Source organism: Schistocerca nitens, chromosome 10 (genome assembly GCF_023898315.1).
Source record: "Schistocerca nitens isolate TAMUIC-IGC-003100 chromosome 10, iqSchNite1.1, whole genome shotgun sequence".
Lineage (NCBI taxonomy): Eukaryota > Metazoa > Arthropoda > Insecta > Orthoptera > Acrididae > Schistocerca > Schistocerca nitens.
In genome coordinates, this window is record NC_064623.1 from 49,455,741 (window position 1) to 49,481,158 (window position 25,418).

The 25,418-nt window shown below is 44.1% G+C and overlaps 1 protein-coding gene across 3 annotated transcripts in view; it reads left to right on the plus strand.

Annotated features, from left to right (window-relative positions):
* Positions 1-548: 548 nt before the first annotated feature.
* The window catches only part of LOC126210159 (uncharacterized), a 51,747-nt gene continuing 26,877 nt past the window's right edge, over positions 549-25,418 (plus strand). The window contains exons 1-2 of one of the 3 annotated variants that reach the window (XM_049939308.1): positions 588-652; positions 740-927. The gene's annotated coding sequence lies outside the window, so the exon portion shown is untranslated. Of the gene's footprint in view, positions 653-725; positions 928-25,418 lie in introns of all 3 variants that reach the window. The other 2 variants (XM_049939310.1, XM_049939309.1) reach the window with 2 other exon arrangements.

A 25,418-nucleotide genomic window follows, 5' to 3' on the forward strand; every position in this document is an offset into this window, starting at 1 on the left:
ATAACAGTCATTGGATCTCGACCAACGCAAGCAGCAATGTCGCGATACGATAAACCTCAGTCGCGACAGGCTACAATCCGACCTTCATCAAAGTCGGAAACGTGATGGTACGCATTTCTCCTCCTTACACGAGGCATCAGAACAGCGTTTCCCGAGGCAAAGCCGGTCACCTGATGTTTGTGTATGAGAAATCGATCGGAAACTTTCCTCTTGTCAGCACGTTCTAGGTGTCACCACCGGCGCCATCCTCGTGTGAATGCTCTGAAAAGCTAATCATTTGCATATCACAGCATCTTCTTCATGTCGGTTAAATTTCGCGTCTGTAGCACGTCATCTTCGTGGTGTAGCAATTTTAATGGCCAGTAGTGTACACAGGCGCTCATTACCTTGTCTCGAGTCGCATTGTGGCAGGGCGCATGGTTTGTGGGATTGTGAAAGCGGCCCGTCAGGTGAGACCTGTAAAGGGCGGAGGGGAGGTTAAGGAGGAGAGAGTTGTCCAGTGTAGGGGGAACTGGTTAGGTGGGAGGAGAGAGGAGAGGCGGTGTTGGTGAGCGTCGTGTTCTGCAGAGGTCTATCGCTCGCTGCTCTGGCAGTAGAGAAGCCACTGCGGGACGGTGCGTTTGAGTTTGCATCTGAGGTGTCGTTGATTTTGGTGAGTAACTCCGCAACACGCAAGTTACGTAACAGAGCCTGCGACAAGCAGCCCGCGTGACAAGTGCGTGTAGTTTTCTTTCCCCAGCGTCCAGTTCCACGACCGCGCAAAGTAATGCACAACATATGACGCTGTGCACGTCTGCAGCGAAATTCCTTGCTGGGAATCGCGCCGTAAACTGCGCAGGCGCCTGTCCTTAGCACTCAGTCAGGCTGTGACGTCACTATATGTAGGCTGGTCGCGGTCCACCGCCGCCACGTTTCACGCACGCCTCGGTGAGTCTGACGTGACTGCTGTCTTCCAAAGCTGGTCAATGATCTTAGACACGAGATACTGATGATGGGAGCTTAAACATCCATGTTTTAATATCGATATTGGAGTCTTACAATGGGAGGCCGCCAATTGTGAAATTCAGATTCGATTCATACTGCGCATAATAAAAGCTCATGACCAGAGGTGTAAAGTGGCAAAGCACCAAGATGCACTTCTCAGCCGTTGTCGAGAAAATCGACAGTTAAAAGAAACCGTTGCGTTGAAATACTCTCTACGATTTATGATTTCCTACAGCGTCGTGGCGCTGCGGTAAGCGCTCGGGTTCGTAATCCGAAGGTCGCCGGATCGAATCTCGCGCCATGCAACTTTTCTTTAGTATTTGTTTTTTGTAGTGTATATATATATATATATATATATATATATATATATATATATAAAATTCGCGGCAATCAGTTGCAACAATTATGCATATAATAAGTTGTTGAAAGTCGTTTGTTGTGGAAAAACTGGCGACTTCGAACATGATTATGTTTTCCGCAAACAAAGTTGTATTTCACAAATGTTATTAATTGTCTTCATAATGTTTACACGTGTAGTTAACGGAAGTCGTAGAAACGATATTCCGAAACGAATACGTATAGTGTAAGTCAAACGTTCGAATTAGAGTAGAGAACCCACGAAAACAAATACTAAAAAAAAGGTTGCATGGCGGGAGATTCGATCCGGCGACCTTCGGATTACGAACCCGAGCGCTTACCGGTGCGCCACGACGCTGTAGAAAATTATAAATCGTAGAGAGTATTTCAACGCAACGGTTTCTTTTAACTGTCGATTTTCTCGACAACGGCTGAGAAGTGCATCTTGGTGCTTTGCCACTTTACACCTCTGGCCATGAGCTTTTATTATGCGCAGTATGAATCGAATCTGAATTTCACAATTGGCGGCCTCCCCTTGTTAGAAACATCGATGTTAAAGACAAAGTGTGGACCTTAAATGCTGGCAAAAAATCTGCCTATTTGACTAGTAACGGGCACATCCACATCAATGGCATCTGCTTACAGAAGCCAAAATATCACAAAATATTTACATCCCTAGTAACACGTATTTCGTATTACTTCAGTGTAACTTCTTCCTTTTCATATAACTAGTTAACAAACTCAGCATTGCCTGGGTATTCATTTTGCCAATTTTCTATTAGAAACGGAAACAAAAAAATTAACTGTGTCTAAAGTGCAATATCCTGGAGAGTTTCTGTACGCTGGAGGCATCTGCTTCACATGTCTGCGACGTGATATTTTAAGTGTCTCTATGACAACGTCCGTTCATCGTTCTATAAACGGAGGTTGTTTTTGCCTACAGCCGTTTGTGGTTCACTGCCAAAAGCTGTCAAAAAGCGCTGCCGGGCGTCAGTGATCTCCTTAGGCTGACTCTACTATAGGAATGTCTTAGTGCTAAAGAGTAACTGTGCAAAACGTGTATTTCTTGAACGTATAAAGGGGTTCTTACAGTTTTGGTTTACCAGTTTCTGTTTTGACGCTTTCATAAACACCGAAAGACTTAAGCCAAAACAAGTCCCCGGGGAACCTTCCGTTAGAGCTACTGATAGGCTTGGGAGAGCCAGCCATGACAGAAATCTTCCATCTGTTAAGCAAGATATATGAGACACGCTAAATAGCGTCAGATTCTAAGAGTAACATTATAATTCCCATTCCAAAGAAAGCGGGTGCTGACCGGTGTGAAAATTACCAAACTATCGATATAATATTTCACTGCTGCAAAAACTAACACGAATCCCTTACAGAAGAATGGAAAAACTGGTAGAAGCCGACCTCGGGGAAGATCAGTTTGGATTCCGTAGAAACGTTGGAACACGCGAGGCAATACTGACCCTACGACTTATCTTGGAAGATAGGTTAAGGAAAGGCAAAACTACGTTTGTAGCATTTGTAGACTTAGAGAAAGCTTTTGACAACATTGACCGGAATATACTCTTTTAAATTATAAAGGTGGAAGGGGTAAAATATAGGAAGCGAAAGGCTGTTTACAATTTGTACAAGGACCAGGTGGCAGTTATAAGAGTTGATGGGCACGAAAGGGAAGCAGTGGTTGGGGAGGGGGTGAGACGGGGTTGCAGCCTGTACCCGACGTTATTCAATATATTTACTGAGCAAGCAGTAAAATAAAGAAAAAACTATGGGTAGGAATTAAAGTCCAGGGAGAAGAAAAAAAAATCTTTGAGGTTCACCAATGACGTAATTCTGTCAGAAACACCAAAGGATTTGGATGAGCAGTTGAACGGAATGGACAGTATGTTGAAAGGAGAATATAAGATGAACATCAACAAAAGCAAAACAAGGATAATGGAATGTAGTCCAATTGCATCAGGTGATGCTTATGGAATTAGATAGGGAATGAGACACTGTAAGTAGTAAAGGAGTTTTGCTATTTGGGGAGCAAAATAACTCATGACGCTCGAAGTAGAGAGGATATAAAATGTAGACTGGCAATGGCAAAAGAAACCGTTTCTGAAGAAGAGAAGTTTGTTCACATCCTCGAGTATAGATTAAGTGTCAAGAAATCCTTTCTGAAATTATTTGTATGTAGGCATGTATCGAAGTGAAACATGGACAATAGACAGTTTAGACAAGCAGGGAATGGAAGCGTTTGAAATGTGGTGCTACAGAAGAATGCTGAAGATTTGATGGGTGGATCACGTAACTAATGAGCAGGTATGAAACTTCCTGGCAGATTAAAACTGTGTGCCCGACCGAGACTCGAACTCGGGACCTTTGCCTTTACGCGGGCAAGTGCTCTACCATCTGAGCTACCGAAGCACGACTCACGCCCGGTACTCACAGCTTTACTTCTGCCAGTATGTCGTCTCCTACCTTCCAAACTTTATAGTAGCTCTCCTGCGAACCTTGTAGAACTAGCACTCCTGAAAGAAAGGATACTGCGGAGACATGGCTTAGCCACAGCCTGGGGGATGTTTCCAGAATGGGATTTTCACTCTGCAGCGGAGTGTGCGCTGATATGAAACTCCCTGGCATATTAAAACTGTGTGCCCGACCGAGACTCGAACTCGGGACCTTTGCCTTTCGCGTGCAAGTGCTCTACCATCTGAGCTACCGAAGCACGACTCACGCCCGGTACTCACAGCTTTACTTCTGCCAGTATCTCGTCTCCTACCTTCCAAACTTTACAGAAGCTCTCCTGCGAACCTTGCAGAACTAGCACTCCTGAAAGAAAGGATACTGCGGAGACATGGCTTAGCCACAGCCTGGGGATGTTTCCAGAAACAGATTTTCATTCTGCAGCGGAGTGTGCGCTGATATGAAACTTCCTGGCAGATTAAAACTGTGTGCCCGACCGAGACTCGAGCTCGGGACCTTTGCCTTTCGCGTGCAAGTGCTCTACCATCTGAGCTACCGAAGCACGACTCACGCCCGGTACTCACAGCTTTACTTCTGCCAGTATCTCGTCTCCTACCTTCCAAACTTTACAGAAGCTCTCCTGCGAACCTTGCAGAACTAGCACTCCTGAAAGAAAGGATACTGCGGAGACATGGCTTAGCCACAGCCTGGGGGATGTTTCCAGAATGAGATTTTCACTCTGCAGCGGAGTGTGCGCTGATATGAAACTTCCTGGCAGATTAAAACTGTGTGCCCGACCGAGACTCGAACTCTGGACCTTTGCCTTTCGCGGGCAAGTGCTCTACCATCTTAGTCGTGCTTCGGTAGCTCAGATGGTAGAGCACTTGCCCGCGAAAGGCAAAGGTCCCGAGTTCGAGTCTCGGTCGGGCACACAGTTTTAATCTGCCGGGAAGTTTCATATCAGCGCACACTCCGCTGCAGAGCAGGTAAATTACCATGAAATGAATACCCCCAACTGCAGACAGGCATTGATATAAGTCAAGGGGGCATTTGAAAATGTATGCCCCGACTGGGACTCAAACCCGGGATCTCTTGCTTACGTGGCAGACGCTCTATCCTGTATGCAGCTAGGGGTATTCATTTCACTATAATTTCATTCTAATGAGCTGCATGGTCACCGATGGAATCTGTTCTTTCGGACACGTCCGAAAGAACAGATACCATCTTCATATATAATGAGCAGTTAATGAATAGAATTTTGGAGAAGAGGAATCTGTCATACAACCTGACTAGGAGAAAGGATCGGTTGGTACGACACATTCCGAGGCATCAAGGTATTGCCAGTTTATTACTGAAGCGAAGCGGGAGGGGGGGGGGGAGGGGGGGACGAAAATCGCAGAGGGAGACCAAGAGATAAGAATACAGCAAGCAGATTCAGAAGGATGTAGGTTGTAGTAGTTACTCGGAGATGAAGTGGCTTGCACAATATAAAATAGCATGGAGAGCTGCATCAAACCAGTCTTTGGACCAAAGCCGGCCGGTGTGGCCGAGTGGTTCTAGGCGCTTCAGTCTGGAACCGCGCGACTGCTGCGGTCGCAGGTTCGAATCCTGCCTCGGGCATGGATGTGTGTGATGTCATTAAGTTAGTTAGGTTTAATTAGTCATAAGTTCTAGGGGACTGGCCGCATCTCGTGGTCGTGCGGTAGCGTTGTCGCTTCCCACGCCCGGGTTCCCGGGTTCGATTCCCGGCGGGGTCAGGGATTTTCTCTGCCTCGTGATGGCTGGGTGTTGTGTGATGTCCTTAGGTTAGTTAGGTTTAAGTGGTTCTAAGTTCTAGGGGACTGATGACCATAGATGTTAAGTCCCATAGTGCTCAGAGCCATTTGGGCCATTTTTTTGGACTAAAGGCCACAACAAAAACAACTTGAGCGAATAATATAACTAATACGTACAAGTAGCGTAATTAGGGATTTGAGTCTTCAACCACAAAGGTTTTACTAGCTTATCGTCAAATACTGAACATATATCTCATTTGTAAATTAATCTGACGACTGAGACCATTTTATACAATGGAGACCGAGTCTTTAAAGAACGTGGGGAGGGGGGAGGAGGCGAGGGAAAAAGGGAGGAGGGGAAGGAAGAGGGAGGGGGGATGGAGGGAGAGTGTAGCTGCACTACTGGCCACAAAACTGCTACACCACGAAGATGACGTGCGACAGACGCGAAATTTAACTGACAGGAAGAAGATGCTTTGATAGGCAAATGATTAGCTTTTCAGAGCATTAACATAAAGTTGGCGCCGGTGGCGACAACTACAACGTACTGACATGAGGAAACTTTCCAACCGATTTCTCATACACGAACAGCAGTTGACCGGCGTTGCCTGGTGAAACGTTGTTGTGATGCCTCGTGTAAGGAGAAATGCGTACCATCGCGTTTCCGACTTTGATAAAGGTCAGATTGTAGCCTATCACGATTGCGGTTTATCGTGCAGCCACGTCTCGATCCCTGAGTCAACAAATGGGGACGTTTGCAGGACAACAACCATCTGCACGAACAGTTCGACGACGTTTGCAGCAGCATTGACCATCAGCTCAGAGACCACGGCTGCAGTTACCCTTGGCGCTGCATCACAGACAAGAGCGCCTGCGATGGTGTACTCAACGACGAACCTCGGTGCACGAATAGCAAAACGTCATTTTTGCAGATGAATCCAGGTTCTGTTTACAGCATCATGATGGTCGCATCCGTTTTTGGCGACATCGCGGTGAACGAACATTGGAAGCGTGCATTCGTCATCGCCATACTGGCGTATCACCCGGCGTGATGGTATGGGGTGCCATTGGTTACACGTCTCGGTCAGCTCTTGTTGGCACTGACGGCAGTTTGAACAGTGGACGTTACATTTCAGATGTGTTACGACCCGTGGCTCTACCCTTTATTCGATCCCTGCGAAACCTAACATTTCAGCAGGATAATGCACTACCGCATGTTGCAGGACCTGTACGGGCCTTACTGGATACAGATAATGATCGACTGCTGCCCTGGCAAGCACAGTCTCCAGATCTCTCACCAAATGAAAACGTCTGGTCAACGGTGGCCGAGGAACTGGCTCGTCGCAATACGCCAGTCACTACTCTTGATGAACTGTGGTATCGTGTCGAAGCTGCGTGAGCAGGTGTACCTGTACATGGCATCAAGCTCTGTTTGACTCAATGCCCAGGCGTATCAAGGCCGTTATTACGGCCAGATGGGATTGTTCAGGGTAATGATTTCTCAGGATCTATGCACCCAAATTGCGTGAAAATGTAATCACATGTCAGTTCTAGTATAATATATTTGTCCAATAAATACCCGTTTATCATCTGCATTTCTTCTTGGTGTAGCAATTTTAATGGACAGTAGTGTATTAAGGTTTTCATCCTGGCCAATTCAAGGCATGATCTTGTTGTTATGGGGCTCATAACAATGTGAGATGCAGAGCGTTCAGCAACATCGTAGTTTGTAGAAATTCGTCGTCTGTAGCGTTGTCTCAGGGACGTGTTTCAGGGGATCGTAGCTACAGTGCAACGCCGGTGGCAGGAAATATTGCTCCTGTGCTGGGAGCCGTTCCGAAGGCGACGCGGTTTAGAGGTGCTGAATAATGGAAAACTGCGGCAATTTTTTTTCACCCGGAGCTCTCGGGGTATATATTTATAGCGCCGGCAGGTAGTGAAGCACAGGATGTCGTGACAGGCAGGTAGGGCCCAAGTTACGGCTCGCCGTAAATCCTGGAGGGCAGCAGCTGCGCTTCTGGGAGTGTGTGATGCGCGGCAGCGCGCGGACGAGCGCTCGGTGGCCGGAATTCCGATGACCCGGCTGAGTTGGCGGCCATTGACCCGTGTCTGCCGGGGCCGCGCCTCAGCCGTCTCCTGTCCGAACAGGATTGTGTGACTGCGGTCATATCCATCAGAGGGTCTTCCAATATCTTGTGACAGAAACATTAAGCAACTTTGACATTCGCCATATAGTGTGACTATCACATGAACATATTACACTACTGGCCATTAAAATTGCTACACCAAGAAGAAACGCAGATGATAAACGGGCATTCACTGGACAAATATATTATACTAGAACTGACATGTGATTACATTTTCACGCAATTTGGGTGTATAGATCCTGAGAAATCAGTACCCAGAACAACCACTTCTGGCCGTAATAACGGCCTTGGTACGCCTGGGCATTGAGTAAAACAGAGCTTGGATGGCGTGTACAGGTACAGCTGGCCATGCAGCTCCAACACGATACCACAGTTCATCAAGAGTAGTGACTGGCGTATTGTGACGAACCAGCTGCTCGGCCACCATTGACCAGAAAGGCCCGTACAGGACCTGCAACATGCGGTCGTGCATTATCCTGCTGAAATGTAGGGTTTCGCAGGGATCGAATAAAGGTTAGAGCCACGGGTCGTAACACATCTGAAATGTAACGTCCACTGTTCAAAGTGCCGCCAATGCGTACAAGAGGTGACCGAGACATGTAACCAATGGCTCCCCATACCATCACGCCGGGTGATACGCCAGTATGGCGATGACGAATACATGCTTCCAAAGTGCATTCACCGCGAAGTCGCCAAACACGGATGCGACCATCATGATGCTGTAAACAGAATCTGGATTCATCCGAAAAATTGACGTTTTGCCATTCGTGCACCCAGGTTCGTCGTTGAGTACACCATCGCAGGCACTCCTATCTGTGATGCAACGTCAAGGGTAACCGCAACCGTGGTCTCCGTGCTGATAGTCCATGCTGCTGCAAACGTCGTTGAACTGTTCGTGCAGATGGTTGTTGTCTTGCAAACGTCCCCATCTGTTGACTCACGGATCGAGACGTGGCTGCACGATCCGTTACAGCCATGCGGATAAGATGCCTGTCATCTCGACTGCTAGTGATACGCGGCCGTTGGGATCCAGCACGGCGTTTCGTATTACCCTCCTGAACCCACCGATTCCATATTCTGCTAACAGTCATAGTATCTCGACCAACGCGAGCAGCAATGTCGCGATACGATAAACCGCAATCGCGAAAGTCTACAATCCGACCTTTACCAAAGTCGAAACGTGATGGTACGCATTTCTCCTCCTTACACGAGGCATCACAACAACGTTTCACCAGGCAACGTCGGTCAACTGCTGTTTGTGTATGAGAAATCGGTTGGAAGCTTTCATGTGAGCACGTTGTAGGTGTCGCCACCGGCGCCAACCTTGGGTGAATGCTCCGAAAAGCTACTCATTGGCATATCACAGCATCTTCTCCTTGTCGTTTAAATTTCGCGTCTGCAGCACGTATTCTTCGTGGTGTAGCAATTTTAATGGCCAGTAGTGTATTTTAGCACAGGCATACGTAAGAGTGAGCTGCTAATGAAAGATTATGGGGTCAGTTTAAGAGAAATTGCAATCCCACGCAGTGCAATAATTGTACTTCGATCATATTAAACAATTGAAAAGTTTTCATCTAGATATCAAGTGATACGTATCATGTGGGGAGATCTTACCTACACCTCGAGGGACTTTTCGTCGTGGAGAAGTCCATGTAAACATTGCAACTGACAACCAAAACACAACTACTAAATAGCACCATTATTACTACATATACTTTGAATGTATTCTTGATCAATATATCTGTGCCTGCAGATATTGAGCTGTTCCTGGACGTAGTAAAATCAAGCTGCATATGAAGGGTTTATTTCAGTAGTGGTACAAGTCCATTTTTGTTCATTTTGAGATACAGTATCCTAAAGTTAAATGAGTGCTGAAAAATCTGCAGTTGAGATACCAGAAATATTCAAGCATATGGCTTCTTGCTAGAGATGAACCTTTCTTTCTGTTTGTTTGGATCGTTAATTTCAGAAGCATTACAGACAGGAAAGTGGAGGTTATGGACTTGTACCACTATTGAAATAAGCCCTTCATATGATACTACTAGCTGTACTTAAGAGATCTTTTAGGTGGTTCTAAGTTGTCATATTGGTTGTGATTTTGTATAAAGGAAAATTCTGATAAAGAACTATTAAAAATTTATAATAAATGTTTTAATAAATTTCTAAAATGATATAAATATGTTTACGTATAAATTATGTTTCATGACTGTTGCATATGATTTTATAGTCAGAGTAGAACACTGACTTGGCTTACATGTTATGATAATAATTTAGGCATACGTAATTATATTTAATGATAGATCCGTACCTTAATCTAATGAGGGATGATAATATCGATTCTTGCTACCACTGCGACATCCGATGTACTTACGTATCATTATGAAGCTTATGCTGAGAGGTGTCAGTTGTATAGTGATGCTGAACTTGAGCACCTGTAATTCGTGCAATAACATGTGTGTATGTAGCTGTTATTTTGAAAGTGATACGCCGACTCGTAGTATAGCTCACGACACCAACATGGACATACATTGTATAGCACCACTTACTTTACTGAAAGAGAAGAGTGTATAATGAGGTGAACATAGGTGCGTTGTTGGTCCATGCTTTGCAAATCTTGGTTATAACTGTGTGTCATGTTATGGTAGTTGCTGTATTCTAGCATTTTCGGCCCCGTCTTTTGCAGATCCGAAGATGGCAACAGAGAAATTTCTGAAACCCGTAATCTAAATGATATTAGCGGTCGTGGCAGCTGAAAATTTATTTAGTGTGCAGAAACATGACGAACCGTAGTGTTTTATTTATGGAGTGCACCAGAGGTCACACATGTTTCCACGGAGCGCCTAGTGACTGACAAAATGAGGAGGGCGAGATACATGAAAAACTGCTGTATCATGCAAGACGTATGAATTTATTAGTTCTGTGCTACTAACTCCAGTCGCAATAAATTTCGCAGACAGCACCTACAATATTATATCGTAGTTCTACGCATATTTCAGGGGATATGAAGGCATAAACAATGAGATGGATGAAAAATTGCCACATTATGCGTGAAGTTCAAATTTACTACTTCTTCGCTACTAATTCTCTTCGCAACACTTTTTGCAAACAGTATTCACATATGCCGTCCGTTCAGTACTCGCAAGACAGAAAGAAAACTGGGGAAAAAAGACGGAAAACTGGGAAAAAAGGATGAAAACCTAAGTTCAGCTTTCAGTGTTAAAAATTGAGGACAACCAACAGAGTAATTTACTAATAGACTTCTCAAAGATGTACAAAAAAGCAGTGCTTGTTTTATTAAGAAGTACGGTGCAATTCAGCTTCCGACATACATACATGCACGTCCGAAGGAACATAATTGTCCTTCTTAATAGCACAGACACTGTTGTTTCGTATTTATTTACCAATACCAGGCCCTCGACGCTCAACAAATATATTCTTCCTGGACAGGATTATACGTAACGCACTAGCGCAGATTTTGAGACATGGGAGGCGACGTATCGAAGTTTGGGGTTTGGCCGTGATTCGTGCACGCATAGCCGAAGCGGTGAAGGCAACCAATCGCTCTCGTAAAGTGGTAAATACGGGTTCGATTACCAGTACCAGAAATTTTCATTGTCGTCAAACCAACATACAAGCATTGGCGGTTCGTACTCGCAATTGCGAATACATTTCTGATGTCAAAGAAGGTGATGTTAGGAAAACGTTACATAAGATCTAGTTGCACATATCTTCCTCCTCCTCCTTCTGCTGACTACTGTTGCCCCTGCTTGTCTGCCTCATTCCTTGGATGTACTGGACCAACTGCCGTCCCATCTCTCAGGTGGTCGTCATTTCCATCGCGATCGGCCATGTTTACAAATTTTAGCTCGTCTTGTGGGATCCATGTTTCCCACATGAGCCTTCCACTTTGTTTTCCTTGTCTTCATCCAGTTATTTACATCTTGTTCTAGCTCACAAACCCGGCGCTGCTGGGGTATTCACTTTGCCAATTTTTCTATTAGGAACATTCATATTCTGTAAGCTGGGTGCAGGTGCTTCGCATATGAACAATTTGATTTTGTAAACGCCTGTGTGGCTACGCCTCTTCATAGCTCTACAGATGGCTGTTGTTTTCACTACAGCATTTTGTGCTTCACAACTGAAATCTGGCAAAATCGCTGACAAGTGTGAGGCATTTCCTTCAGTTGACTAGACTGTGGGAGTGTCATAGTGCTAAAGAGAAAATTTGTTTTGAAACTTCTCGCATGATGCGGAATTTTTTTCACGCATCTCCGTGTTTATGACGTCATACGTCCCGATCCAAGCGTGGTACCACGATATATTTGTATAGGTACATTCAGCGGCATATGTGAATACTGTTTGCAAAAAGTGTTGCGAAGAGAATTAGTAGCGAAGAAGTAGTAAATTTGAACTTCACGCATAATGTGGCAATTTTTCATCCATCTCATTGTTTATGCCTTCATATCCCCTGAAATATGCGTAGAACTACGATATAATATTGTAGGTGCTGTCTGCGAAATTTATTGCGACTGGAGTTAGTAGCACAGAACTAATAAATTCATACGTCTTGCATGATACAGCAGTTTTTCACGTATCTCATTGTTTCTGACGTCATTTCTCCTGAACTACGATACGGATATGGTTCTTACCCCCTACAGCGATTGTTGTCTGACAGTAAGGGATATGAAACACGTTGGCAGATTAAAACTGTGTGCCGGACCGAAGATCGAACTCGGTACCGTTGCCTTTCGCGGGCAAGTGCTCTACCAACTGAGCTACCCAAGCACAACTCACTTCCCGTCCTCACAGCTTTAATTGCGCCAATCTCGGTCCGGCATACAGTTTTAATCGGCCAGGAAGTTTCATATCAGAGCACATTCCACTGCGAAGCAAAAGTTTCATTCTAATAAGGGATGTGTACCAATCAAGTTCGGTCGAAATCGATCCACTGGTTTCGGGGGAGATATAGAACATACATACATACACGCAAACGTACATACATCGATTTTTATAATTTGTGTGGATTCCACATTGTTCCCTTACCGATGCATTTGTTGTCTAGTACCACATCGTTATTCCTTGGATCCGTCTCAAGTACCTTCATTTCTACAGCCGTTAGCTTTTGTTTTATCTCACATGTTTCTGCTCTAGTTTCTGTCACATATGTAATAATAGGACGCACGTATCACCATACTTTTTATTTTCCTTTAGTTGTCATAAATTTGTATCTCCATACAGTATTTTGCAGGCATCCGTCTACCCTTACTGCCTTTATCACTTGATTTTTCACTTCCATGCTTAAGTCTTTACAGCTGCCGATAACATCCCCTAGATAACTGAAGCTATCACTTGTTCTACTGACACACCGTCTACTTATAAATTACATCGTAGGATCTCCAGGTTATACTACTCCACTGTTTTAGTGAATTGGTGAAGCAGCCTTTGTAAATTATCCTCATTATTTGCTATCGGTAGCGTATGATCAGCATAATATATAATGTTTACCACTTTGTTCTCTATTTTATAGTCGTATTTCACAAACTAAGCAGCAAACTACAGTCGTGAGATATGTCAAACTGGCGTTTCGCTTTCAAGATATCATTATTGTTTGCTTTAGTATTGCTGCGTCGGATAGAGAGAACTACTTTCAACTATTCGTCAGTCGATCTCGTTCAAAGTGCCGACTTCATATACATCACTATCGAAAACGTTTGTTCAAGTTTTCCTTCGCTGCGCTACTCTTTTAGCGAGGTATTTTCTTGCAAATCAGTAAGTTGAAGGGGTGCCGGCCGCGGTGGTCTAGCGGTTCTGGCGCTGCAGTCCGGAACCGCGGGACTGCTACGGTCGCAGGTTCGAATCCTGCCTCGGGCATGGGTGTGTGTGATGTCCTTAGGTTAGTTAGGTTTAAGTAGTTCTAAGTTCTAGGGGACTTATGACCTAAGATGTTGAGTCCCATAGTGCTCAGAGCCATTTTTAGTTGAAGTGGCACATGATCAAGGGTACAATCAAACGGGTTCTGGAACGGAAGAATGTCTCCCTCACTTCTTGATCTGGACAGACCAGAAAATCTCTGCAGAACATGCTTCTTAAAGTCACGAATGGCTTTTTTCGCAAAATCAAGGATGACGTCTTCGGGGAATTTAGTACAAAGTCTTCGAAACGTTTTCTCTTTCCAATTGTGCTTCAAAGAACGACAGTTTTCTCCAAAATCTTTTGATGATACTGTAGAGGTCGCAGACGAGGTTATCCTGGCCCCGAAATTTCGAGTTCAGTTTATTCATGTGCGATGTGATGTCGACCGAAGATGACAACTTTGACAGCCAGATGAAATCTGACAGCTGTATATCAGATCTGTTTCCAGAATGAGATTTTCACTCTGCAGCACTGATATGAAACTTCCTGGCAGATTAAAACTGCGTGCCAGACCGAGACTCGAACTCGGGACCTTTGCCTTTCACGGGCAAGTGCTCTACCATCTGAGCTACCCAAGCACGACTCACGGCCCGTCCTCACAGCTTCACTTCTGCCAGTACCTCGCCTCAATTTATTGAAGCATAACAAGGAACTGACGACCACTGAGCGCATGTTCCCGATGAAGAGCGGGTAAGACGGGTGTCAGTACATAGTAAATATCTAAGTCTTGCCAAAATAATATTTGCTGATGTATACTGACGGGAAAAAAAAATCCCAACACGAAGAAATAATCAATGAAGAGTAGTGAAATTTCGTTAACACATTTGCCAAGGTAACATATTTAAGTGATTAATACTGCAGGGTCATAGGTTAATCAAAGCGTGAGAAAAGCCACTGAAATTGTGAAATGTTGGTACATAAATAACTGGTGTATCCATCCGAATGTTGAATACAAGCATGCATACGCATATGCATTGTGTCGTACGAGGGTAATCCCAAGAGTCAGGTCTCCTATTTTTTTAATAAGTACATAGACCTGTTTATTTCTACATCAGTTTACAGCTTGAACATTTAGCTATTTTTCGACATAATCGCCATTTCTGTCGATGCATTTTTGTAGGCGCTGTGGCAGTTTTTGTATGCCCATGTGATACCAGCTCGCCGCCGTGCTGTTCAGAAAGTTATGAACCTCTTCTTTCACCTCATCGTCGGAGCTGAATCGCTGGCACCACAATTATCGCTGACAGGTACTGTGAGATTCTGAAAGAACTCAAACGGGCAATTCAGAACCGGAGAAGAGGAATGTTGATCAAGGGCGTACACATTCTCCATGAATAACGCTCGCCCACACATCGCTCGGCAAACCGTCGCTCTCCTGCAACAGTTTCAGTGGAACATAATCACCCACCACCCTATAGTCCTGACTTGGCACCCAGTGACTGTCATCTGTTCCCTAGGTTAAAAGAACATTTGGCTCCGACGACGAGGTGAAAGAAGAGGTTCATAACTTTCTGAACAGCATGGCGGCGAGCTGGTATGACATGGCCATACAAAAACTGCCACAGCGTCTACAAAAGTAGTGCATCGAAGGAAATGGTGATTATGTCGAAAAATAGCTAAATGTTCAAGCTGTAAACCGATGTAAACCATTGTAGAAATAAACAAGTCTATGTACTTATAATAAAAAGGAGACCTTACTTTTGGGATTACCCTCGTACATGTGCCGGATGTCATTTTGTGGGATGGAGTTCCACACCTGTTGCATTTGGTCGGTCAATACAGGGAGGATTACGCTGGTTGTAGCTGACGGTTGCATTGTCCGATGTTGTCCCAGAAGTGCTCGACTGGAGACAGATGTGGTGATCGAGCAGGCCAAGCCAACACGTTGGCACTCTATAGAGCATGTTGGCTTACAACAGCGATATATGGGTGAGCGTTATCCTGTTGGAAAACACCCTGTGGAATTCTGTTCATAAATAGCGCACAAGAGCTTGAATCACCAGACTGACGTACAAGCCTGCAGTGAGGGTGCGTGGGAAAGGAGTCGTCCTGCTGTCATACGAAATCGCACTCCAGACCATAACTCCAGGTGTAGGACCAGGGTGTCTGCCCCCGGTAGCTGAGTGGTCAGAATGTCAATCCTAAGGGCCCGGGTTCGATTCCCGGCTGGGTGGGAGATTTTCTCCGCTCAGGGACTGAGTGTTGTGTTGTCCTAATCATCATCATTTCATCCCCACCGACGCGCAAGTCGCCGAAGTGGCGTCAAATCGAAAGACTTACATCAGGCGAACGGTCCCCGACGGAAGGCCCTAGTCACACGACATTTACATTTACATTTAGGACCAGTGTGTCTTGCACGCAGGTAGCGTGGTTGGAAGCCCTCAACTGGCCTCTTACTGAGCAACGTGCTGCCATCTCTGGCACCGAGGCAGAACCAGCTTTTATCAGATAACACAACGTACCTCCAAGTCCGCCCTGCAATGAGGTTTTACTTGACACCACAGAAATCGCAAATGAAGGTGGTTTGGGGTCTTTGGAATGCACGCTACAGGACGTCTGGTTCGGAGCTGTCCTTGTACAGGCAGATTTGTAACAGATAGTCGTACCACTGCGTTGGCAACTGTTGCTCGAACTGCTGCAGCAGACGCTGTATGATGCTCCACAGCCATACGCCACATACGACGGTATTCCCTCTCGGTAGCGCCACGTGGCTTTCTGGAAGTCGGTCTATTACGACCGTAGCTGTCTCTGACCATCGCTACCAGTGGCTACATTCCTGCTAAGTCTTTCCGCAATGTCGCGGTAGGAACATCCAGTTCTCATAGTCCTAGTACGCGATCTTGTTCGAACTGGGTGAGGTTTTGATAATGACACCTTCGTCTCCTGAGAGGTATTGTTGACTAACATCGATTCCCACGTCCAATCTCAAAGGTAGCTAACGATCGCGACCGTCACATCGCGTATTTAAAGCAAATTTGATTCGCATTCTTTGCTACTAACACCACTGTTATGCAACTGCTGCGGAACTTGAATGGACGTCATGATACAAATGTAGAGAGACGCCTACCAACTTTCGTTTACGTCGCACAAGTCCTCCTTGGTTTTGCGATTTTTTTCCGTCAATATACGACGCAGCGTGTGAACACAGCCCAGAATTTTTCTCCCAATCGAGTCCTGTTCACTCCGATCATGTGATCATGTCGTCGTATTCTAAACGTAGCATTTAAATTTACACTGTATCACAACGTCACGTGTTCCAAACCTTTTATCAGGCTAATTCATGTACTGTCAGCGGTCTGGACGAACTGACTTAGTGAGCCAGCCCCGACTCGCAAGCTGACCTCTGGAGAACACTTTGCGATTCTACACTTTCCACGGGTGGCAAACCATTATCGGCACATTACGATTAGGTTGGTTAGAGATTAGCAAGTCTGAGCCTAGTAATTATACTATCATCATAAGGTGAGCATCTACATCTACATATCTACATACATACTCCGCTAGCCACCAAGCGGTGTGCGGCGGAGGGCACAATTCGCGCCAAAGTCATATTTCCCCTCCTCTGTTCCACTCGCGGATCGCGCGAGGGAAAAACGACTGTCTGAACGCCTCAGTAAGAGCTCTTATTTCCCGTATCTTTGAATGATGATCATTACGCGATTTGAAGGTTGGTGGTAACAATATATGCTCTACATCCTCGATGAAGATTGGATTTCGGAATTTAGTGAGCAGCCCCTTTTGTTTAGCGCGTCGTCTATCTGCAAGTGTGTCGCACTTCAAACTTTCTATGAGATTTGTAACGCTCTCGTAATGGCTAAACGTACCAGTCAAGAATTTTGCCGCTCTTCTTTGGACCTTCTCAATCTCTTGAATAAGACCTCCCGGGTTCGATTCCCGGCGGGGTCAGGGATTTTCTCTGCCTCGTGATGACTGGGTGTTGTGTGATGTCCTTAGGTTAGTTAGGTTTAAGTAGTTCTAAGTTCTAGGGGACTGATGACCATAGATGTTAAGTCCCATAGTGCTCAGAGCCATTTTTCTTAATAAGACCCAACTGGTAAGGGTCCCATACAGACGAACAGTACTCTAAGACTGGAAGAACTGACGTATTGTAAGCTATTTCCTTTGTTGAAGGACTGCATCGCTTCAGGATTCTACCAATAAACCGCAATCTAGAGTTCGCCTTATCCGTTACTTGTGTAATCTGATCATTCCATTTGAGATCATTTCGAACAGTCACGCCCAGATACTTGACTGATGTTACCGCTTCCAAACACTGATCATTTATTTTGTAGTCATACATTAATGGGGATTTTCGCCTTGTTATACGCAGTAGGTAACACTTACTAATATTGAGAGGTAAATGCCATTTATTTTCTGATTTTCCTCATTGATTTGTTCACAGCTTTCGTGTGATACTACTTTCCTGTAGACTACAGCATCATCGGCAAACAGTCTAACGCCGCTGCCAATACCATCAACAAGATCGTTTACGTAAATCGTAAAAAGCAGCGGACCTATTACGCTGCCCTGGGGCACACCTGAAGTTACTCTTGTTTCTGTTGAAGTTGCCCCGTTCAGGACGGCATACTGCTCCCTGTCTGTTAGAAAACTTCTTATCCAACCGCATATGTCATCGGATAGACAGTAAGCGTTTATTGTCGGCACCCTATTATGTCATCCTACAGATTATTAACTGAAAAGTGATTAAAATTTCGTAGATGGGAATAAATATTTAAATTCTTCCCGAACTCAGAACCGTTTCTGAGTAACGGTTTTGATGATAAAAGGCACCGGTAATAAATTCGAACCGTCCAGATGACTTGCGCGCTCTGCTACACATCACGTGAAAGACGCGTGTGTTGTTTCGGTCCGGTCGAACCGCATGGGAGGTTTACGTAAGCGTAGCGTGCGACGCCGGCAGGCTAATTCTCTGGAAGGACGCCAGCGCAGTCCCAACACAACACAGACCTTGGCCGGCGAATGTATCGGAAGGTAGCGGTCGGTACGTGTGGGCGGGTACAGAAATATTCAGAAAATTACATTTCTGGAACAGAACACGTAGGACGCAAGAAAGGTGCGAGTATTGTACGTGAAAATAATTGAAGAAGTTTTATTTGACAAAGTGTCGGACATCGTGGCACAATGTGGTGCAATCGGTGCTTATCTCGAATGTAAACAGTCAGTGCTGCCAAGTAACTACAGGTCATAAGTTATAATTCAGAACGGATTGTTGCAAGTCTTTCCGGTCATTCCAACATTTTCGTACGAATCGCCTAGAAGAAAAGATAGAGACACTCAGACTGAGCTTACCACCATCTTATACCGTATACAACAAGATGTAAGAGACAGGCGAAAGTCCCTCAGACTTCAAGAAGAATATAAGAATTCCAATCTCAAAGAAAGCAGGTGTTGACAGATGTGAAAATTACCGAACTATCAGTTTAATAAGTCACAGCTGCAAAATACTAACGCAAATTCTTTACAGACGGATGGAAAAACTGGTAGAAGCCGACCTCGGGGAAGATCAGTTTGGATTCCGTAGAAATGTTGGAACACGTGAAGCAATACTGACCCTACGACTTATGTTAGAAGAGAGATTAAGGACAGGCAAACCTACGTTTCTAGCATTTGTAGACTTAGAGAAAGCTTTTGACAATGTTGACTGGAATACTCTCTTTCAAATTCTGAAGATGGCAGGGGTAAAATACAGGGAGCGAAAGGCTATTTACAATTTGTACAGAAACCAGATGGCAGTTATAAGAGTCGAGGGGCATGAAAGGGAAGCAGCGGTTGGGAAGGGAATGAGACAGTGTTGTAGCCTCTCCCCGATGCTATTCAATCTGTATATTGAGCAAACAGTAAAGGAAACAAAAGAAAAATCTGGAGTAGGTATTAAAATTCATGGAGAAGAAATAAAAACTTTGACGTTCGCCGATGACATTGTAATTCTGTCAGAGACAGCAAAGGATATGGAAGAGCATTTGAACGGAATGGACAGTGTCTTGAAAGACAAAAGCAAAACGAGGATAATGGAATGTAGTCGAATTAAGTCGGGTGATGCTGAGGGAATTAGATTAGGAAATGAGGCATTTAAAGTAGTAAAGGAGTTTTGCTATTTGGGGAGCAAAATAACTGATGACGGTCGAAGTAGAGAGGATATAAAATGTAGACTGGCAATGGCAAGCAAAGCGTTTCTGAAGAAGAGAAATTTGTTAACGTCGAGTATAGATTTAAGCGACAGGAAGTCGTTTCTGAAAGTGTTCGTATGGAGGGTAGCCATGTATGGAAGTGAAAGGTGGACGATAAATAGTTCAGACAAGAAGAGAATAGAAGCTTTCTAAATGTGGTGCTACACAGGAATGCTGAAGATTAGATGGGTAGATCACGTAACTAATGGGGAGGTATTGAATAGAATTGGGGAGAAGTTTGTGGCACAAGACCAGAAGAAGGTATCGCTTGGTAGGACATTTTCTGAGGCATCAAGGGATCACCAATTTAGTATTGGAGGGCAGCGTGGAGGGTAAAAATCGTAGAGGGAGACCAACAGATGAATACACTAAGCAGATTCGGAAGGATGTAGGCTGCAGTAGGTACTGGGAGATGAAGAAGCTTGCACAGGATAGGGTAGCATGGAGAGCTGCATCAAACCAGTCTCAGGACTGAAGACAACAACAACAATAGTTCAACAACTGTCGCCATGTATCTCCAAGTATGCATGGCACAAGCAAGCCATTAATTTTTATTTTTCCCTGGGCAACAGGTCGGGTATTCAGGTCTGTGTACTTGGGTATAAAGTGGATAGTCTATACTGACAGGCATAGTCCATTTTGTGGCGCAGTTAAGACCATCCAGGAAAATCAGGTAGTAAATTTTGTGATGTGTTTGCGAGAAGACTGATAGATGCAGGAAGAAACAACAATCCACATTTTGAAGTTGGTGAGTGTTACGGCAGCAGTGATCACAATATCTGTACCTATTCCCCTAACACCCTCTATACGAGTAAATGATCGTGTAATGATCTCAAATGGTGATATTTGCAGAGGAAGCAAGTATTTTCATCAGATACACTTGGGAATTTTCAGCACGTGTAAATCTAATAAATGGACTGGTTTTCTGCAAAATAACTGCCACTCAATATAGCACATGGCCTGACTACAGATACGTGAGTAAAGATTGATAAATAAAAAAAATTCTTAATTCTTGGGTGTCATTTTTATAAGAACCTGATCTGAAAGTCACTTGGCCGGCCGCGGTGGCCTCGCGGTTCTAGGCGCGCAGTCCGGAACCGCGCGACTGCTACGGTCACAGGTTCGAATCCTGCCTCGGGCATGGATGTGTGTGATGTCCTTAGGTTAGTTAGGTTTAACTAGTTCTAAGCTCTAGGGGACTGATGACCTAAGATGTTAAGTCCCATAGTGCTCAGAGCCATTTGAACCATTTTTTTGAAAGTCACTTGTTTCTGATCTTCTTACTCATCCAAGTCTCAGGACTGTTGACCACAACAACAACAACAACAACAACAACAACATGATACGTTTCCTTTAATTTACGTCTATGGTCACAAGCTTTTTGTTAACAGATTACCGGTTTCGGTCTTTAATGACCATCATCAATAAACAGTAGTACTACTGACAACATGACTCGTGCATGTGATGTTATTTATATGTATTTAACGATGCTGGTGCTGATTCCGCATTTAACATTTGACGATGCCACTGTGGCTGCGATACATTAGGACTTTGTTTTTATGAAACAGATCTGATGATGGTCATTAAAGACCGAAACCGGTAATGTGTTAACAAAAAGTTTGTGACCATAGACGTAAATTAAAGGAAACTTATTACATATACGGGTCACTGTTTTTTCGAGACGATGTTGCAGCTTGTATAATAGGATACTGCTTCTCACGTAGAAGATACATCAGAATACTCTTTGAGCATAAACTGGAATGCAATGCTCAGTAATACGCATGGTGACAGTTATTAAACTATACGAAATAAACGTAAAGTAGTTACAAACTACAGCATGCACACAATTTATTCAAGGTGTAAACGTCATTACAGATATTCGGATTTAGGTTATGGCCCGGCCGCGGTGCCCGAGCGGTTCTACGCGCTTCAGTCCGGAACCGCGCGACTGCTACGGTCGCAGGTTCGAATCCTGCCTCGGACATGGATGTGTGTCATGTCCTTAGGTTAGTTAGGTTTAAGTAGTTCTAAGTTCTAGGGAACTAATGACCTCAGACGTTAAGTCCCACAGTGCTCAGAGCCATTTGAACCATTTTTTGCATTTACGTTGTGCCATGTTCGATACGCCTGACATAATTGGCAATGATCTGGTGCGGACGAACAGCAAAATTCAGCGTGACCTGCTGAAGTGTTGGAACACTGATGCTGTTGATGACTTCCTGAATGGCTGTTTTCAGCACAGCAATAGTTTTGGCGTTATTGCTGTACACTTTCTTTTTAATATAGCCCCACAAAAAGGAGTCGCATGTGTTCAGATCCGGAGAGTACGGTGACCAATCGAGGCCCATGCTAGTGGCCTCTGGGTACCCCAGAGCCAGAATGTAGTCGTCAAAGTGCTCCTCCATTACATCAAATCCTCTCCTGCGTCTATAGGATCGAGCTTCGTCTTGCATGAACCACATCTTGTCGACATCAGGGTCACTTTGGATAATGGGGATGAAATCATCGTCCAAAATCCTCACATACCGTTCGGTAGCCAAAGGAATATCGCACCAATTATTCCGTAAGAATTGCAAAATGGTTCAAATGGCTCTGAGCATTATGGGACTAAACGTCTGAGGTCATCAGTCCCCTATAACATAGAACTACTTAAACCTAACTTCCCTAAGGACACCACACACGTATATGCCCGAGGCAGGATTCGAACCTGCGACCGCAGCGGTCGCGCGGTTCCAGACTGAAGCGCCTAGAACCGCTCGGCCACACAGGCCGGCTATGAATTGCACACCACACAGTCACCCATTGAAGGTGAAGAGACTTCTCGATCGCGAAATGCGGATTCTCGGTCCCCCAAATGCGCCAGTTTTGCTTATTGACGAACCCATCCAAATGAAAGTGGGTTTCGTCGCTTAACAAAATAACAGTGCTCTTACTAATCCCCATCTCGCCTCAAGGCCAACCGTGGAGTTTGAAAGTCCTAAAGCAAACAGTTCAGAAGTTATGACGATCTTATTTTATATATTCCAATAATTGTCACCCCGTATATTGCATGCCGCTGATTCTATAACAAATATTTCACCGCACTACGATAACATCATACGAAGTTTGACACTTAACAGACAACAGACACAAACAAGTTAATAAGATTAAAATTACCAAATAAGCAGCAACCAGTCGCAAATGCCAACACCGTTTTACGTTTTGGCATTGTGATTAACTTTTTCTCTCCGATAATATGATAATTATAAAAAAATTAAAAAAAAGAAATTTGAAAAGGTTTTTAAAAATTTTTTTTCTATGGTGTGCTTCTCATCTATGTTTGTTCCATTTTACTAATTTGTACAATCGCTTTTTGGTGTATATAACTGTACTATGTGATTTACAAAACATTTGTCAATATAGCCATTGTTTGTAAATATTTTAGTATTTATCATTATATTTTACCTCACTTTGTATGTCATTTCTTCTTCTCATTTTTATTTTAGCTGTATCTTTTCGCATAGAGGGCGGGTTTGCTTTGCAGCGCCCCCTTATGGTTTCTCGTTGTCATAGACAATTCTCGATGAATCACTTTATGTTTGGCCTCTGCTTAAGACAGTGCTACTACTCAGGGCACATATTCGTTGAAAGGTAAAATTTTTATGTGCATTTTAAATGGTTTAATGCGTCTATATACATTTAACTGGTTTTACTTTGCTTTATGTACATTTATCCATTTGGTCACTGTTATTAATTATTTTTATTTTTATTCTTGTATTTGTAGCACCGACGATAGCTGTTAATCAGTTGAAATCTATTTGCAAAAGTAAGTAAATAAGACATGATTTTGCGACTGGTTGCTGCTTATTTGGTAATTTTATGGTTTACGGTCGCTGCACAACTTGAGAACCACATGGAGCCCACCATTCAGAGGTTAATAAGAGTAGAACAACACGAGAATTACACAATATACAGTGATTAACTGTAGCAAAAATTTGATTCACAATTGTACGTGTGTTGCAAGGGCAAGCGAGATATACGAAATAAAAAATGCGTTCTTAGTGTAGACGTATTGTTAGTAGTTCTGGTATTGCAATTAATTCAGAAATAGTAGGCTAATTTTTCGCCAAGATGGCGCTTTCCAATGAAAGGGACCACTTGGTGCTAATTTTGAGCGGCTCTCCTCACATGATTACACCAAGAAGGCACCAGAGAAGCTGTTCTGGTCGTTAGAAAAAGCCAGTGTATGGAAACTTTATCGGAAGTGAGTGCCTGTCCAAGAATCTGCAAGAGAGCAGTGTTAGCTAGGCTACTTAAAGTGGAGTCCTCTAGAAACTCGGCCGTTTTCTTCGAAACCCGAGGCTTTAGATAAGCCCCACAGCAAGAGCTCTGTCCCACTGGGACTCGAGTTGACTTGCCATCAACACGTGTTTTCGATGCCCGCTACTGTCGATCTCAATATCACACTGTTCTAGCTTTCGGGAGGCATTTTGAGTCAGTATGAGCGCTACTCCCTCCTGAAGGTCAATAAAAGATTTCCTTTTACTAGGAGAAATAGTTAATTATCTTGTTGCTCGCTTGTTCAGACAAACAGATCAACCGAAATTACGATAAAAACTTGAAATTATGATAGTATATGCTCCACCTACGCCTCCATGCCACCATTTAGATAATCTGCCACCTTCTACAGCCATGTGACAGTAGTACACAGTATTTCTTCATTTTGTGTTCACTGATTACAAAAAAAAAAAAAAAAAAAAAAAAAAAAAAAATCGTTCAAATGTCTCTAAGCACTATGGGACGTAACATCTGAGGTCATTAGTCCCCTTGACTTAGAACTACTTAAACCTAACTAAACTAAGGACATTACACACATCCATGCCCGAGGTAGGATTCGAACCTGCGACCGCAACAGCAGCGCGGTTCCGGACTGAAGCGCCTAGAACCGCTCGGCCACAGCGGCCGGCCAATGATTACATATGTCTGCTTTTTCTTGATAGACTGAACGTTGTCTTTCGGTGGAGTAGTAAATATCTCGTATCTGGGCACTTTCGCCACCTACATCAGTGTGTTTCTACCTTGTTCAGTCGTGTGAACTGCACTGTTAACGTACTTGTGGGTCTTTATCAAAATATAAACATTTAATTGAGTCTGTAGCCGACCCTTAATTACGTGGAGTTGCGAAACATGCTTCCGTTTCTTTTCTTTTGTTTAGAAATTTGTGGTAAGTTCCTATAGGACCAAACTGCTGACGTCATCGTTCCCTAGGCTCTTACACACTACTCATTCTAACTTAAACTAACTTACGCTAAGGACAACACATTCACCCGTGCCCGAGGGAAGACTCGAAACTCCGACGGGGGTGGGGGGAGCAGCGCGAACCTTGACAAGACGCCTTAGACGCTCGGCTACCACGCGCGGCTTCTTTCTTTTATTTGATCTCCAGAGTACCAACTCGATTTAGCCACCAATGACACATAGCTACAATGTACACATAATTAAAGAAAATAGTACAAAAATGCATATTTACAAGTAGAGAAAGCTCAAACCGTCACCGCCGTGTCCACCATATTTTTCGAACGATTAGATTAAAATGTAGTTAAAACTGTGCTGAATTA